This window comes from Schistocerca nitens, chromosome 5, assembly GCF_023898315.1.
Source record: "Schistocerca nitens isolate TAMUIC-IGC-003100 chromosome 5, iqSchNite1.1, whole genome shotgun sequence".
NCBI lineage: Eukaryota > Metazoa > Arthropoda > Insecta > Orthoptera > Acrididae > Schistocerca > Schistocerca nitens.
In genome coordinates this window covers 394,304,370-394,329,272 of record NC_064618.1, presented here as the reverse complement: position 1 = coordinate 394,329,272, position 24,903 = coordinate 394,304,370, and positions in this window count along the sequence as shown.

Genomic DNA, 24,903 nt, shown 5'->3' with positions numbered 1-24,903 from the left:
TATTAAAGACAAGTGATGAACAACTTACAAAAATTCAGAGATAATATGTTGTTCATTTTTATCGCAGCTACTGATATACACACTGTGCGCTAATGCAAACTTGTATGATCGTAATAAAGGCGGCCAACTTCGCTCAGTTTACATATACAATTTGTCTGTTTCAAGCTCCGTAGAGACACATAGTTAGACAAATACCGCCGTACAATGGAACGTTTCATTGTAATAAACGGAAATCGCACAATTAAAAGCAGTATTTAATTACTACCGCAGTCGATGTTGTAATCGTCGTAATAGTGTGGCAGATAAGACACAAAAAATTGTTACAAGTGGAAACGAAGAGTAACTATTTAGAATCTGTTATCAGTAAAATGACGACAAATAGTTTCATTCTATACCGCTCACGTCTTTAGAACTCTGAAAAACATTACGAAGCTGCCCAACAATTTTTTTTAAATCCCTGCCTACTGAAAGAAATAATGCTACTATCAGACTAAAGCTGTGCCAAGTCTGGTTAGTGGCTAATGCACCTGCCTAGTAATGATGAGACCTAGGTTCGCTTCCCGGTCTTGGTAAAAATTTTCATTCGCTGCTGAAATCTGTGTACATAAAGGTTTTTTATAAGTTCTCAAACAAACAACTAAGCAACGCCGGTTAACCAAATGCCTAAAACAATGTAACGCAGTCGCTGTCCTCGTGTCAGCACACATGCATTCACATTCTCACAGTACACAGGTTGACAACAGAAATCACAGTCATATTAATTAATGTGTGTGTCATAAGTTTTTTTTCTGAGCAACCATAGTGCAATGGAGCGGACATCGATTCAGAGAATTACAATGGATATTAGTAGATAATCTATTAGATAATGAAGCACCAAAAACCATATGCATTCTAGAATGAGCAAAAGAAAAGGACGGAAGTAGCTTTCGCATAACGTGTCACTGCCAAGCGACATAGCTCAATGAATATTGTACGATACATAGAAAGAACTGATATAGTATAGTACTGAAGGTAACTACAAGAAAAACGCATTGAGACGAACAGAAGTGGAACTTTTATTTAAAGACAATAATTACGTTGAAGTCGCTCGACATAACAAAAGACATGGTGGTCCCACGAACCCACGAACGACAGTGCGTGCTCCGCAACGTGATCCTGTGCTGGCCAGCGAGTTGGTAAGGAACTCTTGAGGTAGGGCGCTCGATTCCTTCACCAAGCCATTGACAGACGCCGGATGATCGTTGGCGCATGTGGAAGCATCCCACTCGTACCTGATGGGATTTAACTCGAGGGAACGAGCAGGTCAGTCCATTCGCTGAATCCTCCCCTCCGAAGGGCTCCTTCACCTGCCCTGTTCATTGTAGGCTCGCATTTCAACCACAGAACTGAAGATAGGGCCAATGCAACCCTATATGATGATGGCAGTTATAAGCGCCCGTACAAATTCCCAATCTTTGCCCATTCAAATCTCGCCACTTTCATGAATGATGATGAAATGATGACGACAACACAAATACCCAGTCATCTCGAGGCAGGCAAAAAAGCAACCCCAGACAAGACGCATGTAGGAAAGGAGTATTGCGCCGCAGTAACTTGATCGGTGGGTGTACAGTATTCAAAGGTACACAGGTCAGTACGCCGACGCAAAGTTATGTCTTTCCACATCACAACGAACGCACCACTAAAACGATCACGTTTGATAACGCTCCTCGGTCCGTTACCTGTTCCTGCCGGCCGCGGTGGTCTCGCGGTTCTAGGCGCGCAGTCCGGAACCGTGCGACTGTTACGGTCGCAGGTTCGAATCCTGCCTCGGGCATGGATGTGTGTGATGTCCTTAGGTTAGTTAGGTTTAAGTAGTTCTAAGTTCTAGGGGACTAATGACCACAGCAGTTGAGTCCCATAGTGCTCAGAGCCATTTGAACTATTTCGTTACCTGTTCCCACCACTCACCACAACATTGTAAGAATGGGACCTCTTTCTAGGTCGCCGCCATACTCGCTAACGGTGGTCATCAGGTGTCGCTTAGAGCTACTATTCTATGCTGAACACAATGAGGCGCCATTCGTCCGCAGTCAGTGTTCCTGCTCACGACACCAAACGCAGGCGTTTGTTTTGTGATAAGAGGGTTATTCGGAAATTCGCGAAATGGAAACCACAGTGAAAATCCGATGAAGTTTTGCACAGGTGTGTTGGGCAGTGTCTCTAGTATGTCCGTCGATCGCGTCACGTCGTTCTTTTTAGTTCTGAGCACATAAAGATACCGAGAACAATAGTGTCTCCCGCCAAGTACGAGGGCCTGGTGAGAAATTTCGCCTTAAGCTATGCAGCCAACATTACATAACTGTCGTACGATTTCTTCTTTAAGACAATTCTCAGCCGCATTCTGCAGGGGTAATAAATATGCTCCTTCATCGTTTTCAGTTGGAAGTGTTTGATTACCCACAATACAGCCCGTAATTGTCTCCCTCTGAGTTTCATCTCTGTTCACATGAACCGCTAGCTATGAAGACAACATTTTGGCACAGACAACGAGCTATAGGCCAGCGTAAAGAATTGGCGGAAAACACTGGCGGCTGCATTCTATAGTGAGGGTATTGTAAAGTTGGTACAACGCTACAACAAACGTCTAAGTCGGATCGGCGACTGTGGAGATAAGTACCTGGAAGTTGTAGCTAACTGTTGCAAATAAAACAGTTTTGATTTTCATTGTGGTTCCCATTTCGTGACCTATCGTTCCTTACTTTCCGAATAGCCTTCGTATTAACCAGTGCGACGCTGATTCCCTAGTCCGGCTTCTCGCAGTGCGGAATGACACAGAACGTTGCAGGAGTTCTCATATGGCGTCAGTGGGAAGGGGTTACGGTGTGTGGTGTGTGGTTCACAACACGATGATCCTCCCTTGTGTTGGTCAGACGTGGTCAACCAGAAACTCGATAGCGATTATGTCTGACCTCACGTCCCTACGCAGTACAACATGGTACACCCGAATGCCCTACAAATGTGGCTACAGCACGATTCGAACAGCCGACCAAATGTAGATCCACAATAAGGCCTCCCTGTCAGGTGCTGATAACTCTGTCTCATAAGAGTACGCGCCATCTCCGTGCCCTTCACTGTGATCGCTCAACATCTGACTCTGTTCACGCCCCTTATACTTGTGTAGGGGAAGGTTGCTATAAAAAGGCCAGCTGAAGAAAATGTGTAAACCAATCCATGAATATTGTAACACATATTATACTTCCAGTGTAATTTGAACATTATATTTTGCGTTTTACTGTAACAGACACAGAACTCAAAAGTATTCACTGCTGATTAAATATTTAAAAAATAAAAAAATGTGCCATCTACCCAACCAAGTAAACTGGTTTCCGTCATTGGGCCACGCAGTTTCCATGAATGGCCTATAGCATAATAGCTATTAAATACTATACACTTCTAAATAGGTGTCAATAAATTTCAATTTTTTTTATTTTTAGGACTTTTTTGTTGCCATTTGAACCTGAACAATATGTTTTCGAAACCAAGGAGGCTAAAAGTAGAAATGCCACCTCCGACGTAAAAAACTGTTTATGAAAACACAGACTATTATTCAAATGGCTCATTCGAGGCAGTTCGCACGTCATCGCTTAGCAACACCTAGTCTCCATGCACAACACGCAACTTCATAATGACAAAATGGTGTGAACTGCCAGTACTTTCCAATGATAGCTTCAGAATTTTAATCACTGTTACCGTATTTCTATGATGTATCAATCATTAATGCCAGTAAATTGCAACAAAACAGTGCAAATCTTACCTTCTTTCATTGTTGTTTTGTGTCTTCGTGGAACAACTCATCACTACTCTGATGGCGAATCTTTAGCAACAAGGGGGAATACTTGATGACTGCTATAATACGCCTATTGTCAATATTCACAGAGAAATCGAGCCACGCCATCGATGGAGTAGGCGCTTCGATTGCAACCTTATTCTACACCACCAGGGCTGGTAACAGCACAACACTAAAGGACGCTGATGGTCGTTCTACCTGTCACTGTAACTCTGATCATTTACATACCCGGCTATAGTGTTACGTGGACGAAACTACATTGACATACCACCGTGTTTTCTGGTTCTTCACTTTTTCTTGTGAGGCAGTCTTTCTTTCCTAGCACGCCACCTTACTCAGCGCTTCACTGTTTTGTGAGGAATCTGTTCAATTAACTTTCAGAATTTATTATACCACTCTCGATCCATCTCCTCTCCCTCCTTTTCTTCGTTCACGTGATCCTTCCACCTCTGTCTATCATGTCTTCTCCGCCCTCTAAGTCAAGTTCCTTCTCCCCATCTCTTTCCTATCTGATCACGTTCTCCGATTTCCTTCTCTTTCCATATTCTCCTCTCCCTTCTCTGCCCATCTCCTCTTCTTTCTATCCATTTCCTCTCCCCCTCTCTTTGCTCATCTCCTCCCCCTATTGTGTCTATCATCTCTTTTCTTCTCTCTGTCTATCCATCTCCTCCTAGCCCCTTCTCTCTGCACCTTGTCATCCATACCCCAAAGGAGTTTGCTGGTTGTTAACCCAATAGTATTTCTTTCCAGATATTAACTACTAAATGTTTCAAGTTTGACTAAAATAGATCCAGTAGTTTAGGAAATATGGATTGTACGTACATACATAAATAAATTTTTATAAAATGTATAGATCGTCTACTTTATTTTCCCAATCATCTGGTGGATATATGGGCAAGAGTCAATCTACAAATCGAAAGGTCTGGGACTGAATCCTCAGTCGGTCGCATTTATAATCTCTGGTAGTAATTTGTATATCTGAAAAGTCACGAGTTGTGTGCTATTTAGTGCAGATCGTCCAATAACTTGCTAGGTAAGGCAGTTTGCTAGAGGAAGATGTTGCTATCAAAGCACTGTGGCGTGCAAATCGTCATTCAGGTTGATGATAACTTAGTTTATTAATCACCTATAAGCTGTAACATCACAGACATAGACGTTGACGTTGGCTCTGAGGTAACTCGTTCCCAAACAAAAGCGGCAGTGGGTTTCGAAGCTCACACTCGACTCGGGTTAATGAGTGGTCGGGCGACCCCTGTCCTGCAGGACGTATCGTGCACCGGCAGCTAACTGGGTCGCGCGCTGCAGCCCGGTGCTGGCAGCGTGCCAGAAGGTCAGAGGTCACGGTCGCGCAGGTGGGGGCGCACTCTCTCTCCAGGCGCTTTGTAAACTTTAAATCCCTTACGGGCTGCGACAACCCGTCTCTGCCGCTGTCTCTGCTGCTGCTTCCTTTCACTTTAAACAAGCGAGCAAACTAGTGCACTACTAAAACGCAGACATACAAGTGCGCACACACACACATACATTCATAGAAACGAACACAGCAACTACAGATGTAACTAAAACAATTCGTCAATATTTTAATTGGTGTAGTGTTCTAAATTTCTCGTACTTGATCAATGTGTAATATTTCCATTCTTTCTACCTTGTTTAATGAAGAATTTTTCACTTACATAGTTACGAGGAAAAGTTAATAATTAAAGGCGCTTTTCTTCTGCTACAAGTGGCTGACGCCACGGCGTCCGGAGATATGCGAGCACGGAAATTTGTGGGCACCGGCGATTTGCGGACAAGAAAAGCCGTCCTCTCACAGGACGTGAAAACGCCCGTGAACCAGGAGCTGGTGACGTCATAAGATGGAATTCCAGGTTCCACTACAATGCGGCTTCTGAAATGAAGAACCTGGCTCGTCAGATTTTTGCCTCGTGGAGAGGATCGTGGCCAGTGACAAAAAAAAAAAAAAAATGGTTCAAACGGCTGTGAGCACTATGGGACTTAACAACTATGGTCATCAGTCCCCTAGAACTTAGAACTACTTAAACCTAACTAACCTAAGGACATCACACAACACCTAGTCATCACGAGGCAGAAAAAATCCCTGACCCCGCCGGGAATCGAACCCGGGAACCCGGGCGCGGGAAGCGAGAACGCTACCGCACGACCACGAGCTGCGGACGTGGCCAGTGACATACGACTTCGTTTTACGTCACAAGCAGAACTCAGGAGCTGCCGTATATTGTACGAGTTAAACAGTGTACTTGGCAGGTTTTCTTTCTCATAGAGTACGCAGTATGAATATGTTTTAAAGCATCGACAAACAGAGGAATAATGCGTCCTTTCAGCTACAATTTTTCATAATAAAATGACAGGAAACTACATATCGACAGGTAAAGGCTTCCAATAGTTGGTTCCAATGGCTCTGAGCACTATGCGACTTAACTTCTGAAGTCATCAGTCGCCTGGAACTTAGAACTAATTAAACCTAACTAACCTAAGGACATCACACATATCCATGCCCGAGACAGGATTCGAACCTGCGACCGTAGCGGTCGCCTGGTTCCGGACTGTAGCGCCTAGAACCGCTCGGCCACACCGGCCGGCCAAATAGTTAATGACTTCAGTGTTATAACTTGTGTGCTACGACAGTATACCAGTTCAGTGCTACGGCACCATCATGATCTATCAAAAACACGTCTTTTTGGTACAATTTGCGTATTAAGTATCAAATAACAACATTTTTAGGTAAAGTATTTAGAAATGTACGCCATATACGGACATCCGGTTGCTATGTTGAAGATGTAGGGCAGTTCATACCGACGTGATCTCTGACTTGTGAAGACGAAGGAAGCAGATTCGCATCCAGCTCCTAATTTTTTTCACCTTTCTTTTTTTTAAGGATTCTGGGACAATCTTATATATTTAACAGCAGTATTATCTCAAAGTCGATGTTATTTATTATAAATAATTCGAATGAAATTACGAAATGAATCTCGATCTTGAAATCTATGTGATGAAATATCACTGCAATATCGAGAATGTTGATATTATGTATGCCCATACTGACATTGTACACTATACCACAACTACATTCAATTTAAAACCGAAACTGGGCGAAAATTCAATTGAGTCAACGAATAACTTCTTCTGGTATGTGTCTCAGGCCGTTGTACACCATTACGTAGTGTTCCTCTACCAGCAATTCGTTACTGAGGCCATCGACGAGTCCAGCACCTTCTTCTTATTTTCTCCGCTCTTCGACAATAGCCAACTGAGCTAACACAGCTATTTTACGTGCATCTGCGAGCCAAATAAAGCTGTCAACGGCTGTTGGAGAGCGCAGATCATGGTAACCAACTCGATCGGTGTGCCGACGGCGCTCTCTGTTGTGGGGGTGAACGTTCGTCCGCGTCCACGTCAACGTTAGCTGCTGCGTCCCGTGTGAGGACGGCTACATGTTGCGTAACAGTATGCAGCGCTGTGGCTGCTGCAAGTAGTATTGCTTAAGCTACACGCAACAGTGACTTGCGAGCGAGCTCCCGCGTGATTACTAAGGGTACTACGTGTGCAATAGTCAAGTGATGCACGGCTGCACATTTAGTAATTAAAATGTTCAAAAAATGGTTCAAATGGCTCTGAGCACTATGGGACTTAACATCTATGGTCATCAGTCCCCTAGAACTTAGAACTACTTAAACCTAACTAACCTAAGGACATCACACAACACCCAGCCATCACGAGGCAGAGAAAATCCCTGACCCCGCCGGGAATCGAACCCGGGAACCCGGGCGTGGGAAGCGAGAACGCTACCGCACGACCACGAGATGCGGGCTAATTAACATGTTACATGTGTGAAAGGAACCTTATCATAAGGCAGTCACAGTCGGATACGGGCACCATTGACATCGATTCATGATATAATGCAACAGCCTCCTCCAAGATCATTATGAACTGTCCGATACCACCTTTTTTTATATGCATCCGTCTATTTATCGTACGATTCAGTGCTTGCTAGAACCTTTTATGTCTATTTCATAGGTATAATTCAGTTCAATTTGTCAAAAAAAATCTATTCTTCTTTGTAATTACGTATAGAATATTCTCGAATGACGTACATTCTCGTGATTGTTAATAGATTGTTGTCATTAACAAAAATATGTACATATGCCAAATTAAATATCAGATCGTGAAACTGAAGTAATACATGTTTAGCAACAAATATAAAGAGGCTGTTGAAATGTTAGCATAAATAACTAATGCCTCTAATTACCTTAACTGTAATTTGTAATTTCACTAACACAAAAACCTCATTACGATTCAAATGATAATAACAATCATTGTCCAGTGATGTAATTTCATTCGTTATTCGTTTTTATGTAATTCATTGTAATTAATGATGCTTGTAAATTACGCGGATATTTACCTCTGTTAGTTGCACCAAAATTTACGAAATTCCGGTACCTGAGGAAACATGTATGTATTTAATTTATGTAATTTGGCCAAGCACGATGTGTATTCTTCGAACAAATGTTAGCAATAAAATCCATACAGTCACTAATTACGAAATTAAAGTAAAATCAAAATAATTGTTGAAATCGAATTGTGAATTAATTTTCACACATAAAACCAAGATGATGATAAAAATTATTATGTCATTTGACATTGTATTTTATAACCTGTACAAATGTAACAGCAGTTAGTTTGGGTGAAATTGTTTTTAATTGTAAGTTACATTTTGTAATAAATTAACAATGGTAGCAATTGTTAAAATGGTATTTAAAGCGACGCAGCGAAGCTGCAGGGAAGTCAGTCAAGTTTTGTTCTCTTGGAGGTGTCAGCGCAATTCAGTTCGTCAATTGTTTTGCACTTATGTCAGTTCAGCCGATCAACTGATGTCAATAAATAATTTGTCAGACTTCAAATTTTCGTAATGTTCTCATTATTCGCAGCATCCACAACTTCGATGTACCACAGGACAACGCAAGTTAAGTAGTAACATTTAAAAGATCGTTACAATGTCTTGATTAATAAACTTTACTTATTCTTTACGTAGCACTGCGCACTGCCAGAGTTATAAAGACTGACTGCAGGTTAGAGAGAACTGAAAAAATTTTTGAAGAGGCTGGCAACATTAAGCCAAGACAATCCGTTTCAGGACACGGTAATTCACATTTTTGACACAATCACTTTTTCAAGACACAATAACAACCTATTTTGGCCCTCAATGACCTTCTGCATATGCTACGGGGGCAATTATGAACAAATATTCACGCATAAAACTGTGAAAATGCAGTCGGCTGATCGCTTTCCTTTATTTATACATGACGAACTTTCAGTTCCGTATTCAACGGGCTACTCTGTAAACAAATAATTGACCTGAAGATGGGCAGTGGGTCCGAAACTGATCAAGTGTAAATAAAGGAAAGCGATCTGGAGACTGAATTTGGACTGTTTCATGTAAGCAACGATCGCGGACACTCGTTGAAGACGAATACGTCAAGTTTTGATAACCGTTCATATGTTGACAGATTTGCGGACTGAAACCGGTTATGGTTGTACGGTAAAACAGTGGTTGTGTCAGAAACAATTAAAGTTTATAACATTAGGTCCTGCCTGAAAGTCATTACGCACATTCAGAAACGACACTAACGTCTCTTCACAAGTAATATAGTAAAGAGGTACGAAATCCACTGATACCTGTAGATGTTTTCTTACAATTACTAATTATTTTGAAGAGGCATTATCAGCATTAATTTAAGCTATATCCATACATAAAATGCACTGCAGTTCTAGCATAAAAATTTACGAAGCCTATGAAAAAAGTATTTGAATGTTTCGTCACCGATACTAGCAATTTCCCAGACCGAGTTAAGAGTTTTAAAAATAAAAGTGACACAATTTACAAAAACTATATTTGTTTTCTATTTACTATAAATAAAGACCCGAAGTGGTTTATACTTTAACCCTTTCTTTAAAGTTTTACTTTTCATAATTTTCGATATCGATAGAAATTCTTTGTATCGTTACATTGAGTTTGTTGGTCTCTGTTAAGTCTGAATTATAATTATACATTTTCCTCATGGACAGTTTTCTGAAACTATACTCCTATCTAACATATAACATAAGTGTAGAGAATCATTATCATCACGAAATTGCTACCAAAAATGCCATAGCGATGTTTAACAAGAAAAAGGCAAGTTGTTCAAATTATAAGCCATGTTTTCTTGCCTGTAAACAAGCAGAAACCGTTGTTTGGTCTCCGAATATGCCTGAAAAGGCAGTACATGTATCCACGCAGGTCTTCGTACCACACATTTAAAACAAAACAAAAATATAGTTCCTCAGACTGAATTTTCTGAATATTATTTTAATACAGAATTCATAAGCAGCATAAATTTAAGCAATAATAACTGTATTCAACACTTTGGAATGTTTTAAATAAATGATTGTCTGGGTAATGCATTCATTTTAAAAATTAATACACAATTTTAGCTTGTCGAATTAAATCACAGCAGTATTCTAGAATGCTGATGTTGATAATGCTTCCTCTTCCAACAATACCAATTTTAGAATAAATGGTACTCTGTAAAATGCGTGTCAGTCTCACGAACTTATCACAAGTGATTAAGGGATCTAAACGTCCAGCCGTAGCAATACTTACAAAGTTACGTGCTGATAAATTTCTAAATCTGTATATAAGTTTTTATGAAAGGAGTCCAGTGATGGCTATTTCAGTAATCAAAACTTTTTCGAATGAATAAACTGCTTTAAAAATGGACGCGTATCTGTCTGCTATGAAGAGCTTACGGATGGACCACACCTTCGAAAGAAGACAGAAATATTGAGACAGCTGGCCGAATGATACAAGGTCGTCGTGCCATAAATGATGATATTACGCATCAGTAGAACATTAGTCATGGCTCAGCACTTGAAATCGTCCATGATCACTAAACTACTGTAATTGTTTCGTTCGTTGGATACCACGTCAACTGACAAAGTCAAACAGGGGAGTTCGGGAATATGAAAATCACATTTAAGGCGTTTTGAAGAGGAAGGAGAAACATTCTCAGTCGCTTAGTAACCGTGGATGAGACATGCGTCTATCACTATGAACTACAGACTAAGCAGTTGAACTTGATGTGGGAACAACCATCTACACTTACATTAAAGCAGTACAAAAGCCAAGCTTCTGCAGGTTAGTTACAAAGCTTATAGTTTTTCGTGGTAAAATCTTCTGAAGAATTGTAGAGTACGCTTGTAGCTGCTAATCCTCTTTTACTGTGAAATCAAGGTACAATCGATTTCTCGATAATGAATCGGAACTTCATATATAATCTAAAACAACATACACCCGAATTAGAGGCCGTTGAGGGAAAAGACTAATAGTGTCTACTACAAAGGAGATAGAAAAATATTCACTTGGCTGGATTACATTAAGCCATTGCACAATATGATCTCCCAAATTCTATAAAGCACATGTCCTGGCCTCATCAAATGCAGTGGATGTTAGAAGATCTATCAATAATCTCAGATAATTACGGGTCATCACTGGCTCCGTCCAAACAGGCCTCCGAAGGCCCAACGGTACCGACCGACCTCCGTATCATCCTCAACCGAGAAGCGTCACCGGATGCAGATATGGAGAGGTATGCGGTCAACACGTCGCTCTCCAGACCGTTGTCAGTTTTCGTGACCGAAGCCGCTACTTTTCAGTCAAGCAGTCCCTCAACTGGGCTCACCTTTGGGATGTTTTGGAACGCTGAATTCGTGCCAGGCCTCACCGACCGACATCAATACCTCTCCTTAGCGTAGCCCTCCGTGAAGAATGGGCTGCCATTCCCCAAGAAACCGTCCAACATCTCTGACTGAACGTATGCCTGCGAGAATGGCAGCTGCCATCAAGGCTAAGGGTGGGCCAATACCATATTGAATTCCAGCACTGCCGATGAAGAGCGCCACGAACTTATAAGTCATTTTCAGCCAGCTGTCCGGATATTGTTTTGATCACATATTGTATGTAATGAGGACACCTATAACATGCTGAAACAAGGCTTTCGGCTCACGACAGATGAGAAAATTTTTATGTAGTTAAATTAAATGAACAGAATGACATGAATGTTTTAATGATATTCAGTAGTTGTCAAACGGAAGTTTATAGTGAATCCTATCCCTAAAACAATTGTGAACTGTATGCAATGTGAGGGCAAAGCCTGAAATTATACCATACTTTCATTTTTACTACTAGAAGTTAAATGCCCTGACAGGACAGAGGGAATGGGTAGGTACTTCGCAGAATCGGAAAGGAGTGTGTTGACATCATTAAGAAGGAGGGAGTCCGTGATAGTCAGTGTGCTAAGACCTAATGAAATAGCTACCAAGGTATTAGAGGGAATGGTAGAGGGCAGAAGTTGTAGGGAATCATAGAAGTTAGAGCATGTAATATCAGACAAAGAGATGGCACAGGAGAGTGTCACATCAAAAACAGGCATTCATCTACATCTACATCCATACTCCGCAAGCCACCTGACGTTGTTTGGCGGAGCCAAATAAACTGGTAAACCCGCTTAATATCGTGTAGGGCCCCCACGAGCACGCAGAATTGCCGCAACACGACGTGGCATGGACTCAATTAATGTCTGAAGAAGTGCTGGAGGGAACTGACACCATGAATCCTACAGGGTTGTCCATAAATCCGTAAGAGTAAGATGGGGTGGAGACCTCTTCTGAATAGCACGTTGCAAGGCACCCCAGATATGCTCAATAATGTCCTTGTCTGTGGTGTTTGGTGGCCAACGGAAGTGTTTAAACTCAGAAGAGTTTTCTCGGAGCCACTCTGCAGCAGTTCCGGACATGCCGGGAGTCGCATTGTCCTGCTGGAATTGCCGAACTAAGTCGGAATGGACAATGGACATGAATGAATGCAGGCCGTCAGAAGGATTCTTACGTACGTTGAAAAGTGGCTACACTGAGTCACAGCGCCAGAGATTGCGCCAAAGAGTATTATTCCGCCGCCTCCACTGGCGCAGTAGTTGTTCAGAGAATTTCGAGGGCAGTCGTAGTTCAGAGGTTGTCGTGGGAAGTACTTGTTGAGAGGATGTCGAGAGCTGTACTAGTTTAGAGCATGTCGTGTGCAGTTATTGTTCTGCTGGGCGAGAGAGTAGATGGTGTTCGATCGGTGTAATGTATAGATGGAAGATGTTGCAATGATCACAGTGTATTTTTCGTCAATGTATATGGAGGTAACAAAAAAATTTTTATTTCAAATTTCCTAAATAACAGTGCATCTTGGTCACAGGTTCAGTCAACAAAGCATCTGGCTCGTGTTCATGTATTAGACTGTAATTCTGATTTCTATGTGCAATTATAGTATTTCTGGCTTTTAATTAGTTCATTGTAAATGGTGTTTGAAATTTCTTGTCGTATTGAGGAAGAACCGTGCCAGATACGTGTACGTTGAATCACACTTCCACACACAGAACAGTTACACTTGTGCTTTGTTGTTTCGTAGCTTTTATAGTTGCAGAGGACTTATTAATCAATTGTGTTAACGGAAATTTCCTTTCATTCTTTATTGTTATTTTATGCAGTCAGATTGCGTACTAATACTAGTCAGGGCCAACCGGTTACGAGACTTCGTAACCGGACACACAGTTACTAAAATTATTGCATTTTTTTTAATAATTACGCCCCCACGCAACGTGTCACCTGTCAGAGTCGTATCTATACGTATCAGCGCTCCCATGTCACTCCACTTGCAGTCGCCCCACCCCATTACAGAGCCTCTATCAGCTTGAGTCCCCTGCTGACATGTAGGATCCATAGAGTCATGAGGTTGTCTCCATAACCGTACACGTCCATCCGATCGATATAATTTGAAACGAGACACGTCCGACGAGGCAACATGTTTCCAGTCATCAACTGTCCAGTCTCGGCGTTGACGGGCCAGGCGAGGCGTAAAGCGTTGTCGTGCAGTCGTCAACGGTACACGAGTGGTCCTTCGCTCCGAAAGCCCATATCAATGATGTTTCGTTGAATGATTTGCAAGCTGACACTTGTTGATGGCCCAGCATTGAAATAGTCAGCAAATTGCGAAAGAGTTGCACTTCTGTCACGTTGAACGATTCCCTTCAGTCGAAGTTGGTCCCTTTCTCGCTAGATCTTTTTCCGTCCGCATCGATGTCGGAGATTTCATGTTTTACTGGATTCCTGATGTCCACGGTACACTCGTGAAATGGTCGTACGGGAAAATCCCCACTTCATCGCTACCTCGAAGATGCTGTGTCCCATCACTCGTGCACTGACTACAACACCACTCTCATACTCACTTAAATGTTGATAACCAGGCATTGTAGCAGTAGTAACCGATCTAACAACTACGCGAGACACTTGCCTTATACGTAGTCGTTACCGACTGCAGCGCCGTATTCCGCTTGTTTACATATCTTTGTTTTTGAATACGCGTGACTATACCAGTTTTTTTGTCGCTTTAGTGTAATTCAGAAATGAAAAATCTGTTTTAATGTGGAAATACGGGGTAACACAGCCACTGACCAAAGATATACAGGGTGTTTCGAAACGACTCGTTCAAGTTACATGAGGTAGAGAACATCAAAAGTAATATATTTCGATAAGGATCGTATGGTTTCTGAAGGCAACTTGTAATGTTAGGAAACATTTTGTTAGAAGTAAGCCGTTGTATCGGTGTCGCTGACTGCGAATACGTACAGATATTCAGAATTGCTCTGTTTACGGACGGTTGCCTCTGACGTCGGTATGGGAAAACCCCATCTCAAAGGATGTACTTCCAGCCCGATGGTCCGCGCTTCCATTTCAGCACTGTCGTGGGGAATTATCTGAGAGCCACCTTCGAGTATCGATGGATCTGCCGAGATGGGACTGTAGCCTGGCCATCTAGGTCACCAGACCTCGCCTATTTGGATTTCTTCCTCTGATGGCATATGAAACAGTTGATGTACGAAATCGTTGTGGCATCAGAAGAAGAGAAGAAAACCTCGTGGCTAGAATTGCTATCAATACTGGTACAACTGTAGACATGTCAGGAATCTTCAAACAGACACGACAGTCAGCGGCCCGACGGCGTACTATGTGCATACAGGCCAATGGTCGCGCATTCGAGCTGTTCCTGTGAATGTCATTGATGTAATTAGCATGCTAAACTACCTTCTCTGTAAATCGTTCCTAGCATCAGAAACTGCCGTCGGAGACCATATGTTCCTTATCGAAACTTATTGGCTCTGAGCACTAAGCGACTTAACTTCTGAGGTCGTCAGTCGCCTAGAACTTAGAACTAATTAAACCTAACTAACCTAAGGACATCACACACATCCATGCCCGAGGCAGGATTCGAACCTGCGACCGTAGCGGTCGCTCGGTTCCAGACTGTAGCGCCTAGAACCGCACGGCCACTCCGGCCGGCTATCGAAACTTATTGGTTTTGATGTTCTCTACCTCGTGCATTAATTTGAACGAATCGTTTCGGAGCACCCAGTATATGGGATGAAAACGACGTTATAATGATAAAACAAGATAGACTGTCAGAACAAAATTTGTATAAAATATGACTTTTATTATGACTTTTATTCTACTCTGATTAGGTGGGACTGGTGGAAACACAGATACGAGCGGAATGAAACAGGCGGTTCCGGAGGTAAACGACAGCGGAGATCACGCAGTGAACAAATAACCAAAACAAGCCCAGAGCGTAACAAAGTCGTCTTAAGCGTATCCAACAATCCAGGACACAATTCAGATTGCAAACATAAATCAGGCAAGGTAAAAACTCTGCTAATCAATGACGCGTTACCGAGGGCTTGAGAGACTAGCGAGAGACTGGCTAGCAATAGCCCGGCTGCGGTATTTTGTGGTAAACAACCGACAGATGGCGGCGCCACCTCACGTGCTTGCCACGGATACTGAGGTCCCCACATCCACTCATTGCTATTTGTTCTTTCCCAAAAGCTAATTTCTGGTGCTCAATACTGTTTTCATAGATGACCTCTTGGAAACAACAATAAAACACAAAAAAATGCAGAAATGAAATCTCATTCGAATTATGTGACTACCAGGTAACACTTGACAATCGAAAATGGCGAACAAGTGGCAATAGGTCACACAGTTCATAAATATCTCATTTCTTGCTTACGAAGATAATAGAAGCGATGACGTTAGTGAACAAAGAGAAGTACACGATTCACGAGTGCCTTCCCTGGTCTGCACTTGACTTCTGTTCGGTCTTTCCTACGAAGTTGTAATGTTATCAGTTCTCTCTCTCTCTCTCTCTCTCTCTCTCTCTCTCTCTCTCTCTCTTTTTTATTTATTTATTTATTTATTTATTTATTTATTTATTTTTGGCCACATCAATCTCTCATGTTTCAATTGCAATTGCACTGAAAATGAGCTCATTGTGAGATAAAGTCGTTTAGAATTTTTTAAGAAATGACATATTGTCAGAAAGAAGAATGCGACCTTATAAACCGGTTTCGGCAATTTATTGCTATGTTCAAACGCGATTAAGTCACTAACAGCTCATTATGCATAAGAATTCAAGTTGTGCATGAGTTTTTTTTTATATATTGTAAGAAGCTTTTAGTGGAACAAAAGTATTTTCCTCTCTTCTGAATTTGGTTATGAGTTTGGAGAAGGGGCTCTTCGAGACAGGGGAAGAAAGAGCTGCTCATCATATGTATCCTTTAGAAAAGTCAGAAAAACTCGATATTCCTCAAAATTATATGTTTGCTTTGACATTCCACTCTTCTTGCTTTTCTTGTGCCTGTGTCCCGCATCGGCATTGTTAATGACGGGTTTAGCTTGCTTAGAATAACGGATGAATGGATGCCCTTCCTATCACCACTACGTTACCACGAAATCTCTCTTTCACCGCCTACCTGCGTGTAATGCTGTTCATGTGGAAGTGAGCGTGAGTTTTCTAAATGTCTGTGGGCCGTGTAACTGAGGTAGTAGCCAAGTATTCACCTAATTATATGTGGGAAACCACCTACAAATCGCATCCAGGCTGGACGGTACACCGGCGCTCGTTGTTAATCCAACGGGCGGATTAGATCCGCTTAAACATGCGCGGCTACCCGAGCGATTAAATGTGTACATTCCATTTGAGTCTATTATTGGGGCTCTTAATGTCAGTTTTGACACCATTTTTGCACGTCCAACAAAAATCCAATCTAATAGATTTCTTACGCAAAAAATGGATGCACATATTGTTTAATAGATTGAGGGTGCTTCCCCTTCCAATAGCGATCTAAGCTGGTCACAGTGCTCATAAAAAGAGTGGCACAAACATTTTGAAAACAGTGTGGTGCTTTTGACTTATCTAGCCAGCATTGTTATCCTGTTATCCACGAGGCAGAAACTAAAACATTTTTCTTTAATATTTCAGGTGAGTCTGAGCAGCACATAGGCCCGTATGTCGTGAATCATATCGGTGAGTACATAACTTGCTCCACTCGTTTGTCTCAGCACGGCAAACAGCCTATCTGATATTTGCTCATACTTGAAAGCAAGAATAAAATTCTTTCAAGTCAACAAGTGAAACAAGAACAAGATCTGTCGCTCATTGTGGAGCTCTCCTTCTGTCTCCAGTGACTGTAACCTTGCCTACATAGCTAATACGAATGGCAGAAATCCATCTCCAGGAGAGGCACGATGCTGAACATTGTATATCCTCTTGTCGTTCACGTCAGCTGTTCTGTCTACTGTCTGTCCATATTCATTGTCATAAAATATTCTTAAGGCAAAACCAAAGTGTTCGTAATCTACACATTGCTCTTTGTAAGTAATTTCAATTTCTTGTAGAATTACCTTATCGTCCGTACATACAGGGGGAGGCAACTACACCAGGCGAGCCCTAATGTATCCAGAACACAGGGTTATTCATTAGTACCTTCGGGGTTTCAGAGGACAGCTTCTTGAAGACTGCAAGGCAGACAGTAAACACAAACATGTCGGTGGACAGAGAATTTCTCTAACTTTTTAATTCACGTTACATGAACTCAATATAAACTTCATTTGTGAGTCAGAAAAAGTCATTACATGTTCGTAATTCGTTGTAGTCTCTGACGTTAATTGGTTGGGAGGGCACGAGAGCCGCGCGGAGTGGCCGCACGGTTTGAGGCGTCGTGTAACGGACTGCGCGGCCCCTCCCGCCGGAGGTTCGAGTCCTCCCTCGGGCATGGGTGTATGTGTGTGTGTGTGTGTGTGTGTGTGTGTGTGTGTGTGTGTGTGTTGCTTAGCGTAAGTTAGTTCAAGTAACGTGTAAGTCTAGGGACCGATGACCCAAGCAGTTTGGTCCCGTAGGAATTCACACACATTTGAACATTTTTTGAGGGCACGAGAGCAGCCCGCTTTGGAAATCTGTTACTTGGGTTGCCTGTCTGCAGGCGCGAACTAATTTGATGTGACAGTACGGAGCTGATGTTATGTCTGTTTTTCCATATCACCTGACCCTTTCTGTAACTATGCCATGGCGCGTACTACCAATTCAAACCTGTTCTCTGATACGTGTGAATTTAGGGTTCCGTATCTCAGTTGGTAAAAGCGGGAGCCTTATAGGACCACTTCATTGTCTGTTTGTCTGCCTGTCAGTCCAGCTGTTAAAAATCCCTTTTTCTCATGAACAGGTAGAATTATCAAGTGCAAAATGATGTCCCATACTGAGGTCTACGGTTCCTTAGCGTTGTAAAACAACTATGCTCCTAAGTCAATGAAATCAGAAGATTAGGCCATTTAAGTCACATATTTTCATACCCGCAAAATCACTCATGAAAACTTATAGGGTACTTCCAGTTGGCCTAGAATCAGGTTCCACAATACACTTAAAGGAAAAAATCCGTAAACTTAATTTGTAATTGTCTCACATGACAAAAAAGTTTGTCATTTGTTACCCGACTGTCTGTCAGTTCGTCCATCTGTTACGACCCCTTTTTCTCAGGAGTGGATAGATGTATCTTTCATAATCTATGTCACACACTAAGACCTACGTAGTTTTGGCAGTGTAATAAACATAAGCTTGTAAGTCAACGCGATAAAAAGTACGGACATTCATGTCACGTACCTTGATACTCGCAAAATCCCCCATCAAACCCTATATGGTTCTACACTTTGACCTAGAATAATGAAATTTCGCATGCAGCAAGCTGTCACATTAAATATAAATGAATAAATCTGAAAATTGTCAATTTGTAATTATATCACACGAAGAAAAGTATTTCTTCTGTCACTTGATATCGGACTTCAAACCTAAAGTTAAGACGGCCTCGAAAGTTTGTAATTCCGGGACTAATATCTAGGCAGTATCAATGTCGTTAACAGGTAAAAGTCGTCGAGATTCTCAAAATGGTTCAAATGGCTCTGAGCACTATGAGATTTAACATCTGAGGTCATCTGTCCCCTAGAACTTAGAACTACTTAAACCTAACTAACCTAAGGACATCACAAACATCCATGTCCGAGGCAGGATTCGAACCTGCGACCGTAGAGATTCTCGATTCCGTGGACTGATGAACTTCCTACATACAAAATTAGGTTTGTACGGAACTCTCTGAGCGCGAGTACTGTTCACACCTGGATATTTCTTTAAATTCTTGATGTAGTTTTCACGATGTCGTCTTCTGAACTCCGGAGGTACTTGAATAACACTGTATAACGCTGTGCCCTTTTCGCAAAGTTATGACGGACAATGTGGCGAATTTTACTATGTATGCAAGTAATTTTTAACATCTTTGACCTTTATTTATAACCGATTATTTTTACTTTTTTATTGCAAGTATATACTTTTCCTGTGGCGTTGGAAACAGCCTCAAAAGGAGATTCGAGTGACATGACACGTGTGGAACTTCATCAAACAGTAACAAGATAACTGCTTCGCAAGCCAGTGCCCTGCTCTCAAGTGAAGAGGTTCCACGAATTTGGGCCCTACGTTAACAAATGTGAGAAAACACATGACTCTTAGGACGATGCTGCAAAATCAGAGTGTCAGAAGCTTGATGATAGAGGCCAGTTAGATTGCTAAAGCCTGCTTACCAAGTTTCAAGACCCAGAATTACGAGACAACTCTACATTTTGGTGTTACAGTGACCGTAAAGACGAGTCTAGTGACAGAGAGCGCAAAATCCACTTAAATACTAATTTTCCTGGCGCTCCATGTGCAAATGGAACGGGAAGATATCTTAATATGTGATACAGTTGGAAGTACTCTCTGCCATGCACTTCGCAGTGGTTTGTGAAGTATCTATGTAGCAGTATGCTTCCAGCCCGTACGTCCTCTAAGTACACTGTACTAGTCTGTGCGTTTTCTGTGAGAGACTAATGACGCACACCCGACGCCTCTTTTCGTCTCTAATGATCTCTTTGTGGAAGTGGTCTTAAACTCTCATCTTTCTTCCTTCTGCACTCCTTGTGAATTGAAGTTAGAAAGTACTCAGTTTCGAGTCTTTCTCATCCCGTCTGTCTCTCCTCACAGCGAGTTCATTACATCACGTTGCATTACATCAGCCTCTTCCCTGAACACCAAGGAGAGGGGTCTCCGTGGTGTTAAAAAAGGTCAAAGATACACCTGTTGCTCAAACTTCCATGATTACATTCATTTTGCAAGTATCTGAAAAATAAAAGGTGAAAAACTGTCTTCCTTCGTGATAAATAATACACTTTCACTACCAAAAAAATTTTAAGTTGACTGACTGATTTTGAAAATCTGTGAAGTGGGACTCAGGCGTGTCACGAACCTAACTGAATCCATATTTTCATGTGAGCCTGGGATTTTCAGAGATAAATTCGTAATTTTAGAATGATTTTATCAAGATGAAAATTATGGAAAATAATTACCACAACACATTTTTTCTCTTGATAATGAGAAACTTGTAATATCAAACACAAATTTTCAACATAAAATTTTAAGATGGCTTTGATATACCACACGCCAATGTTTCCCACATTCTATCAAGTTTCCTGAGGCATATAGTCCCGCTACATACAAATTACGCACAAACCAGCTGGATTAGTGAGCTGTGTAATACTGTTTCCGATGTATAAGGAAACACAGTTACTTCAGACATTCTTGAAATGAAGAAGACGGTGATTCGATCTGATTTCAGTGAAACAAACACAGTGTACCCCAGCCGGCCGCGGTGGTCTCGCGGTTCTAGGCGCGCAGTCCGGAACCGTGCGACTGCTACGGTCGCAGGTTCGAATCCTGCCTCGGGCATGGATGTTTGTGATGTCCTTAGGTTAGTTAGGTTTAAGTAGTTCTAAGTTCTAGGGGACTAATGACCACAGTAGTTGAGTCCCATAGTGCTCAGAGCCATTTGAACCATTTTTGAACAGTGTACCCCTTATATACGTATGCTACCCCATTCTATCGCCCACAGCCTTCCATATATATCTACCCTACTGTCTATAGTACTTTCCTCCAAGCATCTCGCTACATGCTAGACATATATGAGATATAGACGTCCCAACTCTCAAAGCTGCATATTACTTTTGTGGGTCCTATGTATCCAATCAAGCACGAAAGGGTTAAGTGAAATTGCTTTACATTATGAAATATTACTGTATTTAAGTACTAATATTAATTATAAAGTAACTGGCTACTGATTTTGTGTTCCTGTGAAGTTACTGTTTAGTGGAGTACAGTCACGCCAGGTTTCAAAGAAGGCAAAATCTCCAAGGCTGGAGATGTCTCACAGAAGCTTGAAATTTAGCATGGACTTCAATGCGAGATGCTTTTAATAGATTTCACAGTGAAATTCTGTCTCGAAATATGCCAGAAAATCCAAAGACATTGTGGCATATGTAAACTACACCAGTGGCAATACACAATCAACACCTTCACCAAACGGCAACAATGGTAACATCTCAGTGTCGTTAATGCGGGGTTACTAAACACGGTTTCCTGAAATTCCTTCAGCAAAAAAATAAAATTTCGAAATTCGAATCAAGAACAGCTGCCAAGATTAACATACGAGTAAATACCCTCGGTAAAGCTAATCAGCTTAAGTCAGTCAATACAGACAAGTCTTTCAGTCTAACTAGTATACCAGTTAGATTCATTTCGGAATATGCTGATGAAATAACACCATTTTAGCAATCATATACATCAGTTTGCTTCATTAAAGTTCCATAACTAAAGACTGGAAAGTTGTACAAGTCACACGAATAGGCATAAAAGGAAATAAAACTAATCCACGGAATCATAGACCCATACCACTGGTGTCGATTTGCCACAGGATTTTGTTTTACAACATATAGTGTGGTTGTTTATTATGAAATATCTAGAGAAAAACGATCTTATAAAGCACAGCCACCGCCGTTTCAGGTAAAGTGTAGAAAAGAGAGTAACGCATATGATAGCAAGTCGAGGTGGCAATAAATAAAACAAAGGCGTTTTTAGTTGTAGCAAGATCGTTACGAAATTTCAGTTATCAAATTTCCCCTCATAAAGCTAAAATATTTTGTCACTTTGCACCTACATGTGGAGAAATGACCATCGTAATAAAATAAGAGAAATCAGACCCTAACACGGAAAGATTTAGGTGTTCATTTTTAAAGCGCCTATTCGAGATTGGGGTGATCGAGAAATATTCTGAAAGTGATTCTATGGCTCCTCTGTCAATCACTTAGTCTGAACTGTGGCGTACTCATATTTATATCGATATATATGTGGATGAAGACGACCAACTGAAGTCTCTACAACTGCCTTCAACCCCACCACTTTACTCAAACTATATTAATATGCTCAAACTGTTTGTTGGATACATGTGCCAGTCCGTCTTACGCTAGACTAATGTTCACATATTTAAGTATCCGTAAATGTTGTTTTTGTCCTAGTAGTACAGTTATATCTCGGCCTTTCACCATTGTTTGTTTAATGATAAATGGTTTCAACAAGGTTTAAGTGTCATGACGTAGATGTCAAAACGCTAAGTTTTCTGAAGAGGTCCCTCCAGGACATTCTAGAACTAACACCAGATATAATTCTTGTAACACCCTTCTGTGTTCTGGAAATACTGTGAATGTATAGTGCAAGCACAACACCCTGGAGAAGGACACTTGCAACCATCTCTGAAACATTAGTGAATTTTACATATTAACAATCCAGTTAAGTAGTCCGAAGAATTTTTTGACAATGTAAGTTGGGTTTCCCCATAAAATGATGCCATAGTGCATATAAAAAACTAGTTTCTTCATTTTTAAATTGCCTATGAAAGTAATTACGCATACTGCAGATATGGCTGAATTGAAGGTGTGGGTTTTCCAATTAAGGTTGTGACCTGTCCAAACAACCTAACACTTTCTTGTTTTTGTGTTTCATTCTTATGGTAGGTTGTTACGCTAGTTTATAGAGCTCTATCAGAAGTACTGGATGTGATGTGAATTGTCAGTATCTGATGATAACACATTTGACTTGAAACATCTGTTGACGTCATCGAATATTTAGTTAGCCGCTTTTTCAATAAAAAAGAATGTTTTATTTTTTTACTCCGTAGCTATATCAACTATTTTACTTTTTATTCCTGTAACTATATCAACTGTTTTACTTTTTACTCCTGTAATTATACCAACTGCAAAATGAGAGAAATTTTTATCTTCAGATAGTGCATATGGATGGTCATATGCAAGGAGCGATCAAAAAGTTCCCGTTTGGGGGCACTGCAGCAGCGTACATGCAACCCAGCGTGACTTCTGTGCGGGTATATAAGCACCGAATGAAGGCAGAGGGTTAACGTGGGCTTCGAAAGGAAACTTTTTGATCGATCCTTACGTGTATACCAAAAACAACAACGACCGAAAGTAGAGCCATGCAGTTCCCATGACTGATTGCTATAATTTCTGAGTGCCTATTGCTCTACGATGAATACTTAAATGAGATATTGTTTTTTATTGTAATGCAGGTAAGATATAAAACATGAACCTGCTGACACCAGTATTCCATACTGTTTTAAGTATTGCGTCATCGTTGAAAGAGTGGAGAACCGTAGCCAAGACACAGATCATTCCCAGTGGTAATAATTTCTGATTTAGTGATAGTTTATCATTATTCAGCTTCTGCACTGCTGCCTTTGTTCCATTTCGCTCAGCCAGCCGTGTTGTATGGCTCCGACACAAGGAACATGCTGTAACGACAGCGCATTTTGTTTTGTCTGTGCTGTGTCTCCGCATCAAAGATGACGTTTTCCCATTCACCATGTACCCTCAAGAGGTTCCCTGTACGTCACAGCATTAGGGGCTTGCACACGAGGTAAGTGTGTGTGATACCAATTGGCTACCGAAGCCGGCGCTAAGATAAATACAGAACGAAATATGGTAAGTAGTAGTCATAAGAGATAACTACTACTAACAACATTGTAGTCTTACTGTTATGAGCGGTTACCGACACAAATTTTGTTACAACTGCCCTTAGGCCGGCCGAAGTGGCCGTGCGGTTAAAGGCGCTGCAGTCTGGAACCGCGAGACCGCTACGGTCGCAGGTTCGAATCCTGCCTCGGGCATGGATGTTTGTGAGGTCCTTAGGTTAGTTAGGTTTAACTAGTTCTAAGTTCTAGGGGACTAATGACCTCAGCAGTTGAGTCCCATAGTGCTCAGAGCCATTTGAACCATTTTGAGCCACAACTGCCCTTAATAGTTGATAGCATGGTGTGAAATTCGATTTTCGAATACCTTCTTAATGATAAAGTATCACTGCACTAACTATGAGTGGAACAGGAAGGAAGGAACCACACTTTTCAGGTGACTTGTGGAATACTGCTTACGGGTACATAATTTAATGCACAGGTGAAGTGAAGGCCGTCAAAAATTACACATAATTAAAAGTCAAAAATTTGGACCACTGACCACTCCCAAGATTGGCAGTGAGGAAGATATATTAGTGGGGCAGAGATGAATGCAGAATCATTCTAGAGACGCACTGTGCGCCAACTGGCTTCAAAACCTGGATGTAATACAAAGGAAGGTCTGCGTTCCGACCTATGTTCCGCGAAACCTTGTGTAGATTGCAGTGGTTCATACTTACCCAAAGCTGCGTTGTCATTCCTGTCTCAAGTAGACAGGAT